General features: G+C 41.3%; 1 protein-coding gene across 2 annotated transcripts in view; it reads left to right on the top strand.

The window, feature by feature from the left end:
- The first annotated feature begins 4,886 nt into the window (after window positions 1–4,886).
- The window catches only part of NCK1 (NCK adaptor protein 1), an 84,210-nt gene continuing 74,910 nt past the window's right edge, over window positions 4,887–14,186 (top strand). The window contains exon 1 of one of the 2 annotated variants that reach the window (XM_082459183.1): window positions 4,887–5,014. The gene's annotated coding sequence lies outside the window, so the exon portion shown is untranslated. Of the gene's footprint in view, window positions 5,050–14,186 lie in introns of both variants that reach the window. The other variant, XM_082459184.1, reaches the window with a different exon arrangement.

Here is a 14,186-nt window from a genome sequence, read left to right on the forward strand (position 1 = left end):
GAAAACTGAAAACTTTGTGTCCTGAGATTCTTTTCAGAAGAGCTTAAAAGTCTGTAAAACCACATAGAGTAACAATAATTTGGGTCTAATTTGGGAAATTTTTACTAATTTAGCACAAACAAATGTTGATATGGTACTGCTTATTAAGCTATAGTTATTGAGCTATCTTAACCTCAAATATACCCATCTATAACTTTCCTCTGTGATGCTATGGCTCAGACCCTGCAAACTACATTTTTCCTATACTAGCTGGTGTCTCACTAGGTTCCACCAATAAAGGGCATTAGAGGGAGACTGTAAAACAGAGGGGATAAAGGACTTCCTCCTTCCTGTTTGCTTGCAGTTTCTGTCATTTTTACCCCCGCAATAAGCAAGAGCCCTTTGGTCCAGAAGCAGCAATTGATCTCAGCCTTAAGCTTCTTTTGGCACTCCTCCACCCCCTACCCAGCCTCATCATCTCCCTCTCAGTAGCAGCAGGACCAGCTGCACAGCATCCTCCCAGGGGTATAAGCTACAGGTCAGCAAGTCATTCCTCTGAGCTCCTGAGACCTGATGACCCAACCTTGATTCCTCTTTTTCACTACCCCTAGGGGTGGTAGCTGCTCTCTATAGTTATTATATCTGGGCTGCTTCAGTGTTCCCTTTTTGCTTTTCCAGTCCATCAACACCCAATACTATGTTCTCTGTTGTAATATCTTGTGATTTCTGTTCTCCTAATATGCCTTCAAACATACCCCAAAGGAACCCAGAGTCATTTGTAGGGTGTTTGTGCTTTTGGAAAACGTTAACATTCAGATTTTTCAGGAATTACTGGATCTCAATAGAAATTACCCAAACTGAAGCACAGAAACAAAAAGATTTGAAAAAAAAATGAACAGAGCCTGGAATGACCTGTACTAAGGAGTAAGAAGTCTAGTATAAGTGTAAGTGTAGTCACAGAAGAAGAGAGAGAATGGGGCATAAAAAAAGATTTGAAGAAATACTGGCCAAAAGTCTTCCAAATCTGGTAAAAAGATACAACAACCAGCAATCCGCAGATCCAGGGAAATAAGTGAACCCCCAGCATCATAAATACAAAGAAAATCACACCTGGAAACATAGTGTAACTGCTGATAAACAAAGATAAAGAAACAAAACCTTAAAAGCAGCCAGAGGAAAGGATATATGACACACAGGAAAACAATGAGAAGAATTACAGCTGGCTTCTCATCAGAAAGAGTGGAGGCCAGAAAACAACAGAATGACAGTTTAAAGTGCTGTAAGAAAACCCTTTGATGGCTTCTCATTGCCTATAGGATAAAGTCTAAGGCCCTTAACCTGCATAACCCACTCTTGTTTACACTTTTAGTCATCTTCTGCTCTAGCAATATTCTACTATTGTGTAATACCTTTTTTTTTTTTTTTTTAACGCAGGCCCCTCTATGTGGAAAGCCCCTCCCTTCTTTGCCTTACTTGCCTGACTAGCTTGACCACACACCTCCCCTCCCCCTGTGGCCTAATGTCCCCCTGTACATATCTATTGCTGCATTTACTATACAAGTAAGTATCTGTTTAAATCTAATTCTCTGACATTGAATGGAGCTCCTTTAAGTTGAAGACTGATTTTTAGATCTCTGGTATCTATTGTACTGCTTACCACAGAGTGGACTCAATCAATTTTTGTTGAATTAATTCCCATAAAAGAGTAACAATACTCAGTATAGAAATAGAATTTAGTTACCAGGGTCCACTAATTTCTATACTTCACAGTCAAGCCTGTGATTAATTTCTTCTTACTGATTAGTAGATAGGTTTGTTTGTTTTTTTTTTTTTTTGTCCTAAATAGTCCTTACAGTGATGCTAAACCAGATCATTCTTTTTTTTAAATTTTATTTTTGGCTGCGTTGGGTCTTCTTTGTTGCGCACAGGCTTTCTCTAGTTGCCGCGAGTGGGGGCTACTCTTCCTTGCGGTGTGTGGGCTTCTCATTGCGGTGGCTTCTTCTGTTGCAGAGCACAGGCTCCAGGCGTGTGGGCTTCAGTAGTTGTGGCACACGGGCTCAGTAGCTGTGGCTCGCAGGCTCTAGAGTGCAGGCTCAGTAGTTGTGGTGCGTGGGCTTAGTTGCTCCGCGGCATGTGGGATCTTCCTGGACCAGGGCTCGAACCTGTGTCCCCTGCATTGGCAGGCAGATTCTTAACCACTGCGCCACCAGGTAAGTCCTAAGCATTTCTAACTATAAGCCCTCCATAGTTTCCTGGGAAAGGTCTTAAGACATGGAGGCTCATTTTTCCTTTCCTTGTCTTCCCAAATTCTTTCCTTTGGGATGAATGAAGTGAACTGCCTACATGTTTTTATCCTAGACAGATTAGCTACCCATATCTGAGGCCCCATTTCTAGTCCATAGGTCATAAGTTTTGACCTAAATGTTGTTGCCTGATCCTGGCTAGTCCCTAGTCCACTCATAACTAATTAGCAGGGTTGATTCCCGTTTTTGGTTTGAGTTCTGCTAAAAGAGAGGAAGAAGAAGCCAAGCGCATGTTTATATTTGGAAGTTGGGGAGACAGACTGTGTGAAAGGAGGTCTCTGGGACAACTCCCACCACTTACGAACATGGACTCCATTCCTTCTAAGTACACCATACTGCAATATATTGACTTTCTGTCTATCTACCCTTCCACCCAATGCTTTCCTCTCTCATTGCTGTTTCCTTATTTTTCTTCTTCAATTCCTTCTCTTATATCTTTTTAGTTTCTCTTTCTTTCTTTTTTTTTTTTTAAGAGTTCCTGGTAAGAATGGGTGATGAGGGAACTTTTAAAGGAAGATTAAAAGAAAAACACATATTTACAGAGAACTAAAATCCTTTTATGAAAAAGCTCTCTCCCTTACTTCTTCTATTGCTTAAATAGATGGCACACAGTAGTCAACAGATCTGGATCAAAATCTCACAAAGGGTCTGTTCAGATCATTGGCCCATTCAAAATACATATTCCCATACAAAATGAAATCTAAACTTATGACTTCAGCATATTTTTTCTGGGTTTAATTTCCTCACTCAAGGCAATGATATAAGCTACCTGATGGCAAGGACTATTTTACCTGTTATATTTGTATTCACACTCCCTAATCCCATCACATGTAACTAGAATTGAATTGAGCCAGGTGCAGCTAACAGTTTGCCATGTGATTTTGGAGAAATAGTTTCAACCTCTGGACAATGGTTTATATAGCTTCAAAAATAATTGTAATAATATCTCAATCCATAAACTTTATAAAATGTATCAACAAATAAAACTATTGTATTAGACAGCTTGGGCTGCTATAACAAAATGCCACAGACTGTGGCTTAAACAACAATTTAACTTCTCACAGTTTTGGAGACTAGAAGTCTGACATCTGGGTGCCAGTATGGTTAGTTTCTCGTGAGAGCTCTCTTCCTTGTTTGCACGTGGCTGTCTTCTCACTGTGTCTTCTAGTTGTGAAGACAGAAAGCAACCTCTCTGCTGTCTCTTCTTACTGTCTCTTCTTATAAAGACACTAATCCTCCAGGATTAGGGCCCCACTCTTATCACCTCAGTTAACCTTAATTACCTTTCAAAGGCCCTATCTCCAAATACAGTCACATTGGGGGGTTAGGGCTTCAACGTATGAATTTTGAGAGGGAACACAATTCAGTCCACATCAGCCACGATAAAATATACACAGGTATTTAGACCCTCAGAATAAATCCAAAATTCACTTAACATTATTGACTTTAGATGCTAATTATGGGATATAGACAGAGTAGCTGCCCAGAATTTCGTGGTCCATTTGCCCCAGTCAACTTGAGGCCAGGAAGGGACCATGGGTGATTTGTGCTTGACCTTGTGATCCTATATATGGCAAGAGAACCACATTCCTCTATCAGGACCCAAACGAATAATTTTGAAGTTAAATACAGAAAAGCATAAACTCTTGGAATTAACAGTCAGGACCAGGATTTAAAATGGGAATGGAAGATGTATTAATGCTTTAAACAATATTTACTGACGAGCTACCATGTGCTAGGCACTGGGGAAGAACTGAATACTGACATGGTTTCTGACTTAATTGAGTTTACAATCAGGTAGGGGTATGGACAGGCCCTTTCAACAGCAGGATGGGGAAAATACCTGTGCACCCCAGCAGGCTTCCCTGAGAGGGCATCGCCTAAGCAGAGCCCCAGAGATGTCTGGGGAGGAACCAGGCAGGTGATGGGGAGCTGCAGCGCGGGTCTGAGGAGAACCAACTTTCTGACGGCTGGTGGCTGGGGCTGGGCCGCTAAGAATGGGCAGACCCAAGGTCACTGTCCCCCCTCACAGCAAGGCTACCGCAGCCAAGACAGGAAGCTACCCACGCACCAGGGTACTTTGAAGGCCCTCAGACTCATTTTATTTCGGTTTGCGGCTCAAATTAAGCATATGTCTTACATTTTTCTCTCAGGTCCCCATTTCCAGGCCTTTTTGTTTGTTTTTTCTTTTTCGCTCCCCGCCCCTAAGAACATTCCGCTGGCAAGACCTTCTGGTGCAGAAACCAGAAGGAAGCTCCCAGAGCAGTCGGGGCTGAACTCGAGAAGCAGTCATTTCTGCTGTAGAGTCTCCTGTGGCGGTGAGGAGGAAGGCCCAGAGTTATAAGCCAGAACAGCCGGGGAGACAAAAGCAACAAGACTCAGGGTCAAGCAGGGAGCTTCTTGCGCTCTCACTCCCTCTCCGCGAAGCCGCCTCAGCTCGCTCCACACCCAGCACAGCGCTTGATTGACAGGGGGGCCCGCCCAATCCCAGCGCGGCGCAGACAGCTTTCGCATCAGTGGAAGGGGAGACTGAGCCTATCAGATTGGGCAGGGAGGGGGTTTCCTGCCCGCGCGGATACGCCCACGGCCTCGCGACCAGTCGGTGCTGCAGCCCCGCCCTCCCGCCACGCGCGCCCCGCCCCTCTCTTCAGAGCTACGCGGCGGCTGAGCGGAGGCCTCGTGCCGTAACGGCCATCGCGGCGGCCGCGGCGGCGTCCCGGTGCCCTCCTCAGGTGAGCTGGGGCCACCCGGGCTCGGCAGAAGGGAGGTGAGACGGTCGTGCCGGCAGGCAGACGCACAGAACAGTCTTTCCTTGCCCCGGGAATCCACACAGCCTGTTACTTGCCGCGGTGCTTCCTCTTCCCCGGCGAAGTTAGCCCCCGGGGCGCCGTCTGCCGGCCCGGAGCTGAGCCGGAGGGGGCGGGGAGGCCGCTCGGCCGGGCCTGGGCGTTTGCCTCGGAGCTCCGCGCGACCCTCCGGCCACTGCCCCGGGCGGCGCGGCCCCGCGGCCTCCCGGTCCATCCCCGGAACGTCGGGTCGGGGTGAGCGCCGCGGCCGGCCGCCCCCGCGAGGCTGGGAGGTCGAGTGTGAGGCGCGCGCCCTTCCCCGTTTCTTTTCCTCCCCAAAAGTCTTGTCGGCTGTTGTGGCGCAATCTGAGGCCGCGAAGGTAGGGACGTGGTAGTGGAGGGAAGGGGGGCGCTCACCTCCAGCCCGAGAGGAGGGGGAGGGAGCCGTTCCCCGTGCGGAGGGTGGACGTCCTCGGGATGCGCCTCCCGCCCCTCCTCCCACCCCCAGCCGTTTTCCTCCTCCTCGGGAAAGCTGGGTTATTTTAATCTTATGGACCTGCTGTAGATTCGTACGCGAGTTGCTTGGGCTGTGAGCTTTTGACTTGAGTTGTAATATATCCGGTAAAAAAAGAAAATGTATCTCGATAGTTGTTTTGTAACCTTTCTTATGTGTGTCCATGAAAGTTAAATTTGCCATAAGAAGCTCGGGAAGCTGGATTTTGTTCGGGGCTGAGAACTCTGACATTATAGACGCCCAATTAGTGTCGAACGAATGAACTAGTCACCTAAAAATAATTCTGCCCGTTAGATTTGGTGAGAAACCATGGGAGTTATGAAAGAATAAGGTTAAGGAGAAATTTCTAACCCCATCTTGGGTGGTGAGCAAAGAAGCTCACTCAGTGTCCGGTCAGAACGGGTAAGTGTTGCAAGAGGTATTCATTGTTAAAAATCTTACTTTGGTAGATTTATGAAAGACCAACTATACAATTTATTAAGCACTTGGAAAGCACTGTGCCTAAAGTCTCAACTTTCAGCGAGTTCACAGAGTCAATGGGGAAATATAATCCAAGAAGGTTTTGTTTGGTAATTGTCAATAAGGTTCGGCTCTTAAACAGGCATCCCATTCAAAGTTTGATAGAAACTCAAGAACTATGCATTGGTTGATTAATATTAGTTTTATTTCATCTTGATCACAAACTTTGGGATTTTCTTCTTTGGAAAATTGTGATCTGTGAACAGTTTGCAGAATGTTCAAGATTTCTCAGCTGTGTTTGTTCATGTATTAAATTTTAAATTGTTTGCTCTATTTTTCTAAGCATTATCTTTAGTCCAGATTTTACCAGTGCTTTCAAGTCCATGTAAATAAAGCTTCGAACATTTTGTTAGATATTGAATGATGCTTTATGCCACTGGGTTCATTTTTCTTTTGAAACTTTGAGAACTTTCCTGCCAAAACTCAAGGTAGATTTGATGTGATTATTGTTATAAATCACTTGTCAGGAAGAATTAATAAATACAGTTGCAGTCCATTTTTTTCTCTTATAGTTTAATTAATAATTTTTACAATTTACTCACCTTTATAATATGGAAAAGTACCAAATGTTGTCTACCTACACCAGAAGACTAAATGATTATTTAGTTATTTAGTCAATAAGTAGAATTGGAGGAAACTCTTGAAATTACTAAGCATTTAACAAATTCTCCGTGAATACTTTGCTGTGCTGTTTTAGGAAGACAGCTGACAGGGCCACAAATGACATTTAAAGATTATTTAATAAGGCAACAATTCTGTTTGGATGCTCACTTTATTTGAAAGATAGAATTTATAGTCTTCCCTTCAAAACTGATTCCATATGCTGACTTTGTTTTGGTGATTTTGTCATGCCTTAAATTACCCAGACATAAACCTTGGTTTTATCTTTGACTTCCTCTATCCACATAACTTAACATTGGCCAATTTTTGTCAACCATTTTCTGACATTTCTTTCAGATATCTGTTCCTTCCCACTAGCTTTTAACTGGGTTTTCTGCCTGTCTTTTCTCCCTGCTCAGTATGTCCTGCCTTCTGCCTGTTCTTAAAATAATGCTTCCAACGCCCTCACTGTTAAACCAGCAATAGTTCCCTGTTATTTACAGAGTATAGTTCAGAATTCCCAGCCTTCTAACAATCTGCTCAAAACCTGTGTTTTCTAATGATGGCACTAATTCTCTATAGGAGCTGTCCACCCTAACCAACCCAATCTCTTGTTCTCATTTAGACTTTGTATTTTTCTACCTTGGTATCTGTTGAGACTTTGCCTGTGTATAGCCTGCGTTCTTTAAAAGAAATTTTCCTCCTTAAATTAAGTGGCAAATGAAGGCAAATTTTGTTGAAGTTTCATTTTTGGTCCTTTAGTGCAGCCTTCCAGATCTTTCTGTTCCTTGTGTTGTTGCTTTCCTTTGAACGCACTGCCCTTACTGTTTTATCATTCCTTTGGTTTTTAATCTTAGGTGGACTTGTATCATAATACTATGGAACAATATTGTGGGAACGTTGGAATTCAACCTTCTGTTTTATAGATAGGGAAAATGTAATCCATACAGACTAACTGCACTAAAATTCAGCTAGTGATGGTGGCAGAGCTGAGACTCAAACCTTGATTTCCTGCTTGACTTCCTAACTCAAGTTGTGTATCTTAAAAAAAAAAAAAAAGATTGTGTATTCTGTATGCAACTATACTTCTTTTCATCTCTTGCAATGTCATTTTGTATTGTTTGCTTCACATTACTTTGCATTTTGTGTATTAATGCCTTCTCATATAGATTCAAAACTTCTGTATGAGGGCAGGGGAACCTTCATGACTTGCATTGTTTGAATCATTGAAACAGTGATTTAAAGTCTACATAGAGACTTCTAGCTTGTTGGATGTATTAACAGCTTTAACAAAAATAATATTGTCATGTCCACTGTTGAGTCCTATGACTCACTAAAAATGAATCTCCTAGAAGTTTCACTGTTGGATTTTAGTTTGTTTGACTCTCTTGATAAAAGAGACTGACTCTTTGGGAGCCTTGAAAGTAGATGTGAACAATGACTTGTTAGGTGACTAAGTTTATTGACCTAACTAAATGTTCTTTTTCTCTCTTTTTTTTTTAATTTGTTTATTATTTATTTATTTATTTATTTATTTATGGCTGTGTTGGATCTTCGTTTCTGTGCGAGGGCTTTCTCTAGTTGCGGCAAGCGGGGGCCACTCTTCATCGCGGTGCGCGGGCCTCTCAGTATCGCGGCCTCTCTTGTTGCGGAGCACAGGCTCCAGATGCGCAGGCTCACTAGTTGTGGCTCACGGGCCCAGTTGCTCCGTGGCATGTGGGATCTTCCCAGACCAGGGCTCGAACCCGTGTCCCCTGCATTGGCAGGCAGACTCTCAACCACTGCGCCACCAGGGAAGCCCTCTTTTTCTCTTTTTGATAGAACAGTAACACTTTTACATTTTGCTATTTTGTCATTTTGTTCATCTGTCAAGAACCAGGTTATTGAGCAATCTGCTTATTGAGCAAAACATTCTGTAAACCATTTGTTCCATTTGGGGAGTTAGAGAGCTTTTATATATTTGTTCTTCACGTTTTTTTCCCTCTTAACTTTAAAGTTTCTGTTAATACCAGCAGCATAGGGTTTCCTTGGTATTTTTGTTACATTGATGTAGCAAGAGTTGAATGGTATAAGACAGCACAGAAAACTATCAGGTGAAATATCTCTGGAGGGTATGCTTTACTTTTTTGGCTTGCAACAAATTAGAAGCTATTTTTCTTTTATTGTTTGGTTGTTTATAATGGCTTATTCTTATTTGTTTAAATAAATTATCTGCTAAAATAAACTGTGGAAACACTGATTCTCTTGTTCTTTTTTCCTGAAATTGTACCTAAGGAGTGCTGAATTGGATAAGTATGGTATGAATAATTTCTGCTTTTGTTCAAACAGACCAGTTGAATAAAGCAGTGAGAGTATGGCTTGGAGAGATCTTTTAAAAAATGGGTGCATTGAAAAAGATTTTTTTTTTTTTTTTTTTTTTAATGAATCAGCCTTCCCAAACTTTCAGTACATGCATGCTTCAAAATCAAGTTGCATTTAGATCAATTCAAATAATAAATATAACAAAGAATTTAATGTTCCTTGTATTTTTTGAGTATTCCAGCTATATTGTAAAAACATTTTATTAATTAAGGCACTGGAAAGGTTTTTGGAAATGCTTGATCACTTCCAGATACTATATGTTTTTAAGCAACATTTTTATTTTTAGAAACATTTAGAATACTTCCTGTACAACCTCCCCCACCCCCACCCCCCAACCCCGAATTTTTGCTGCCCTAGGAAGTCAGATTTTGGGTTGGCCAAAAAGTTTGGAAAAACCCGAATGAACTTTGTGGCCAACCCAAATACTTTAGTTTTTCTGTTTTTTTACATTTCTTTCACATGTTCTTAGAAAGCCCTATAAAGCCTTCCATGATTTGGCTTTTGCCAGCTTCTAGCTGCATTTCTTGCCATTATCTTTTTCCTTTAGGCTGCTCTTTGGGCCTTGAATAGCCAAGCTCTTTTTTGCCTTGGAGCCTGTGAACATGCTCTTCCCTCTGGCAGATGGCTTCTTTGGGTTAATAAGTATTAAATTTGGTTGCTAGTAACAGAAAGACACCGAATAATAATTTCTGTCCCACACCAGAGAAATCCAGAATTTACATGACACTCATTTATTAAGTGTTATTTCCAGTTTTTTTCCCATTATAAATAACTTTGAAATAAAGATCTTTGTGTATAAGACCTTAGAAAATTTTCCTTTTGATTAATTCCTGTTGTGGGATCCAATTGAAAGTTCCATTAATTTCTTTAAAAACTTGTTTAGAGAAAGTATCATTATGTTTTTTAAAATTGCAAAGTGCCCAAATTTCAGTGTATCCCTAATGAATTTTCCCAATTTTAGGCATAGGCCCATTACCCAGATCAAGGTATAGAACGTTCCTAGTGCTCCAGAAGGCTCTCTCATGGGTCCTCCCAATCTGTATCTCCTCCCTGCCCCCCCACCCCCCGCAAAGTAATCACCATTTTGACCTATATCACCATAGGTTATTTTTGCCTGTTCTTGAACTTAATATAAGTGGAACCATGCAGTATATACTTTTGTGAATGGCTGCTTTTACTTAACATTGTGTTTGTGAGACTCACCCATGATGTTGGGTACAGCAGTAGTTGGTCTTTTTCACTGATGGCAGTATTTTGTTGGATGAATATATACATTTAAAAAAAAAATTCAAAAAAAAAATTCACCATTAATGGATGTTTGACATACTTCGTTTTTTTTTAGCTGTTGTGAATAAAGCAGCTATGAACATTTACTTACAAGTCTTTTAGTGGACATACACCCTCATTTCTTTTGAGTATATGTGGGAGTAGAATTGCTCTGTTTTTGTCTACCAGTTTTTTTTTTTAATTTTTAATTTTTTCAGTTTTTTGGCTGCATTGGGTCTTCATTGCTGCGTGCAGGCTTTCTCTAGTTGCGGCAAGCGGGGGCTACTCTTCATTGCCGTGCGCGAGCTTCTCATTGTGGTGGCTTCTCGTTGCAGAGCACTGGCTCTAGGTACGTGGGCTTCAGTAGTTGCAGCATGTGGACTCAGCAGTTGTGGCACACGGGCTCTAGAGCGCAGGCTCAGTAGTTGTGGTGCACGGGCTTAGTTGCTCTGCGGCATGTGGGATCTTCCCGGACCAGGGCTCGAACCCATGTCCCCTGCGTTGGCAGGCGGATTCTTAACCACTGCACTACCAGGGAAGTCCCTTTCTACCAGTTTCTGAACCTGATTGAACTAGTTCTCTGGCTCGTCCATAGTAGTTGCCTGGGATTTCTCTCTTTACCATAAAACTAGTGATTCCCTTTGCCTTAAATCTCTTATTTCCTGTGAATCATGTAATTCCTTTTTTTTTTTTTTTTTATTGTTTTGACTCCTTCTTTTGATGGGGTATATCCCACAGTAGATTCCTGTGAAAAGTTGAGATCTGTGTTAATAAAACCCCCTTTATTTATTTATTTATTTATATTTGGTCTTCCCACTGATTTGGTTGGTTGGGTAAGGAGTTGTAGGTTGGAAATAATTTCCCTTCTGAATTCTGAAGGCATCTCTCCATTGTTTTCTAGCTTGTGACCCATTTAAGAATTCTGAAGACATTCTGATTCCTGATCCTGTTTTTTGCCTTTCTGGAATTTTGTAAATTTCATGAGGGTGTGACTTGGCATACATCTATTTTTGTGTGTTTCCTTAGATATTATTCATTGTGCCCTCCAAATCTGCCAAATTATGTTCATCAGTTCTGGGAAATTTTCTTGAATTTTTTCATTGATGGTTGAATTAATCTGCTAAGGCTGCCATAACAAAATACCGTAGACTGTGTGGTTTAAAGAACAGATACTAATTTTCTCACAGTTTTGGAGGCTAGAAGTCCAAGATCAAGGTACCGTCAGGGTTGGTTTGTGATGAGTTCTCTTCTTGGCTTGTAGACAGCTGCCTTCTCAGTGTGTCCTTCCATGGAGAGAACTGTATCTTTCCTCTTATTTTGAGGATACCAATCCTGTTGGATTAGGGCCCCACCCTTATGACCTCATTTAACCATAACTACCTCCTGAAGGCCGTATCTCCAAATACCGTCACACTGGGGGCTAGGGCTTCAACATATAAATTTTGAGGGGACACAGTTCAGTCCATTACAGTGGTTTACTCTTCTCCCTTTTGTATCTCTCTCTGGGAAACTTCTGTTCTTTGTTTGGATTTCTTAGACTAGTCCTCTGATACTCCCTTTTTCTCTTACTTTTCACCTCCTAGTCTTTTGGCTCTATTTTATATGGGAGGCTTTCTTAACTTTATTTCCTAAGCCGTCTGTTGAATTTTTCATTTTTTGCTGTGAAGATTTTGATTTCCCAAGAGTTCTTTTTGTTCTCTTAAAGATTCTCTTTTATAGAGAGCATCTTGTGCTTCTGTCACGGACGCATTGTCTTCTCTAATTTCTGAGGCTATAAATAGCTTTTTTTAAAACTTTTTTTTTTTTTGCAGCCTCTGTTCCTTCTAAATTGGTCTCCAGCTTTTATGTTGGAGGCTTATTACTTCAGGTGTCAGTAATCAATCCTTGGATGTTACCTAGTGAGTGAAAGTCTGAATTGATGGGGACTTGAAGACTTTGAATTTCATTGCATGGTGGCCCAAGTGAGCCATTTTTTGAGAAAACCCTAATTGATGTGCAGGAGGTGTTTTCCTTTTGGGTCAGGTTCATGAAGGAAAACTCAAATCTGCTTGAGGTCTGAAAGTCTGGCCACCAATTTTTTTGGTTTGAGGGATTGGATTTCTCATTCCCCTACTTTTGGTAGGGTATGCAGATCTTTAATTATATCTGGTGAGCCCTAGTTCAGAGTGGAGTAACCAACCAATCAGAATGATTTTACATTTTTAAAGGGTTGTAAAAAAAGAAGACTATGTGGCAGAGACTGTGTGGCCCATAAAGACTAAACCATTTACTATCTGGCCCTTTACAGAAAAGGTTTGCCTACCTTGTTCTGGTTGTAATGGCTCTGATTTCCTTTAATAAAGCTTCTAGACTACTACTACTTTTACTCCCACTGAAGCTTCAGTTTACAATCTTGGAACTTCCTGAAACTATTTGTTTTAATTTAGTCTAGTGCATATCATGGAAGTTATGACTAAGAATTGGTAGGATATACTCTGTTATCAGAGATATGAGATTTTTTAATGTAAAATCTCAAGAAGTAAGAAAAGCAAAATACTGAAGAAATAAATCACAACGCATAATGAGTGTACGTGTGCATTGTTCTTTTTCTTGTTATCGAAGTGCAGAACATAAGTGCGTATATTTTGAAGAATGGGGAAAGGGGCATTGAGAACAGGCCCAAGTCATGTTTTAAATTAGCAATTTTCATCAGCTCTCTCTGTAGTTGGTAAATCATAACTGGCAGAATAAATTGGCTCCAGACAAGAAGCTGTTCCAGGCAGTAATATACATATACATATATATGTGTAAGTGTGCGTATATATGTGTGTGTGTGTGTGTGGTTGTATTTGTCCACCTGATATCAGTCAGAAACGAGAGAGAGAATTAATGTAAGCCACGTGGCAGGGTGGGAGAAACAGGAATTGCATTGTTATAGGAAATAAAGTAAAATGTCTTTTCCTTTAAGTGCTAGCTGCTGAAAAACTGTTATGTTTAGTCTTAATTGTGTGAGCAGTCTCATCACAGGTTTCTTGTATAATACTTTCTTTCCTTTAAATGGTGTCTTGTCTTTAGTATTTATCTCCGGTTTTTTTTTTTTTTTTTTTTTTTGGCTGCATGTGGCATGCGGGATCTTAGTTCCCCGACCAGGGATCTAACCTGTGCCCCCTGCATTGGGAGTGCAGACTCTTAACCACTGGACCACCAGGGAAGTCCCTATCTCTGTTATTATTATTTTTTTTTACAAATGTATTTAATTAATTAATTTATTTTTGGCTGCGTTGGGTCTTCGTTGCTGCGCGCAGGCTTTCTCTAGTTGCGGCGAGTGGGGGCTTCTCTTGTTGCGGAGCACGGCCTCTAGGTGCACGGGCTTCAGTAGTTGTGGCTTGCGGGCTCTAGAGCGCAGGCTCAGAAGTTGTCTCCCACAGGCTTAGTTGTCTGCGGCATGTGGGATCTTCCTGGACCAGGGCTCGAACCCATGTCCCCTGCATTGGCAGGCGGATTCTTAACTATTGCACCACCAGGGAGGTCCTCTCTGTTATTTTTTAACATGTATATTCCAGACTTGTTTCTATGAGTATACAAACTCGTGCCCACTTAAAATAGGATCACATGCTACATTTTGTTTTCTAACTTGGCTTTTATAAACATCCTTTCGAGTCAGTATATATAAGTTTAAAGATTCTAGAGTCAGACAACTTGAATTCCAGTATAGGCTTCATCACTTTGTTTGGGCTTAGGCGTCTGTAAGCCTCATTCTTCTCATCTGTAATATGGGGATAATACTTAATCAAAGGATTATTATAAGGTTTATATGAGAATTCTTGAATCCACTTAACTGCTAAGCAGTGTTTGGTAATTTAGCAGTGTTTAGCAATT

Source organism: Balaenoptera physalus, assembly GCF_965194825.1.
Source record: "Balaenoptera physalus genome assembly, chromosome: 4".
NCBI classification, from domain to species: Eukaryota; Metazoa; Chordata; class Mammalia; order Artiodactyla; family Balaenopteridae; genus Balaenoptera; species Balaenoptera physalus.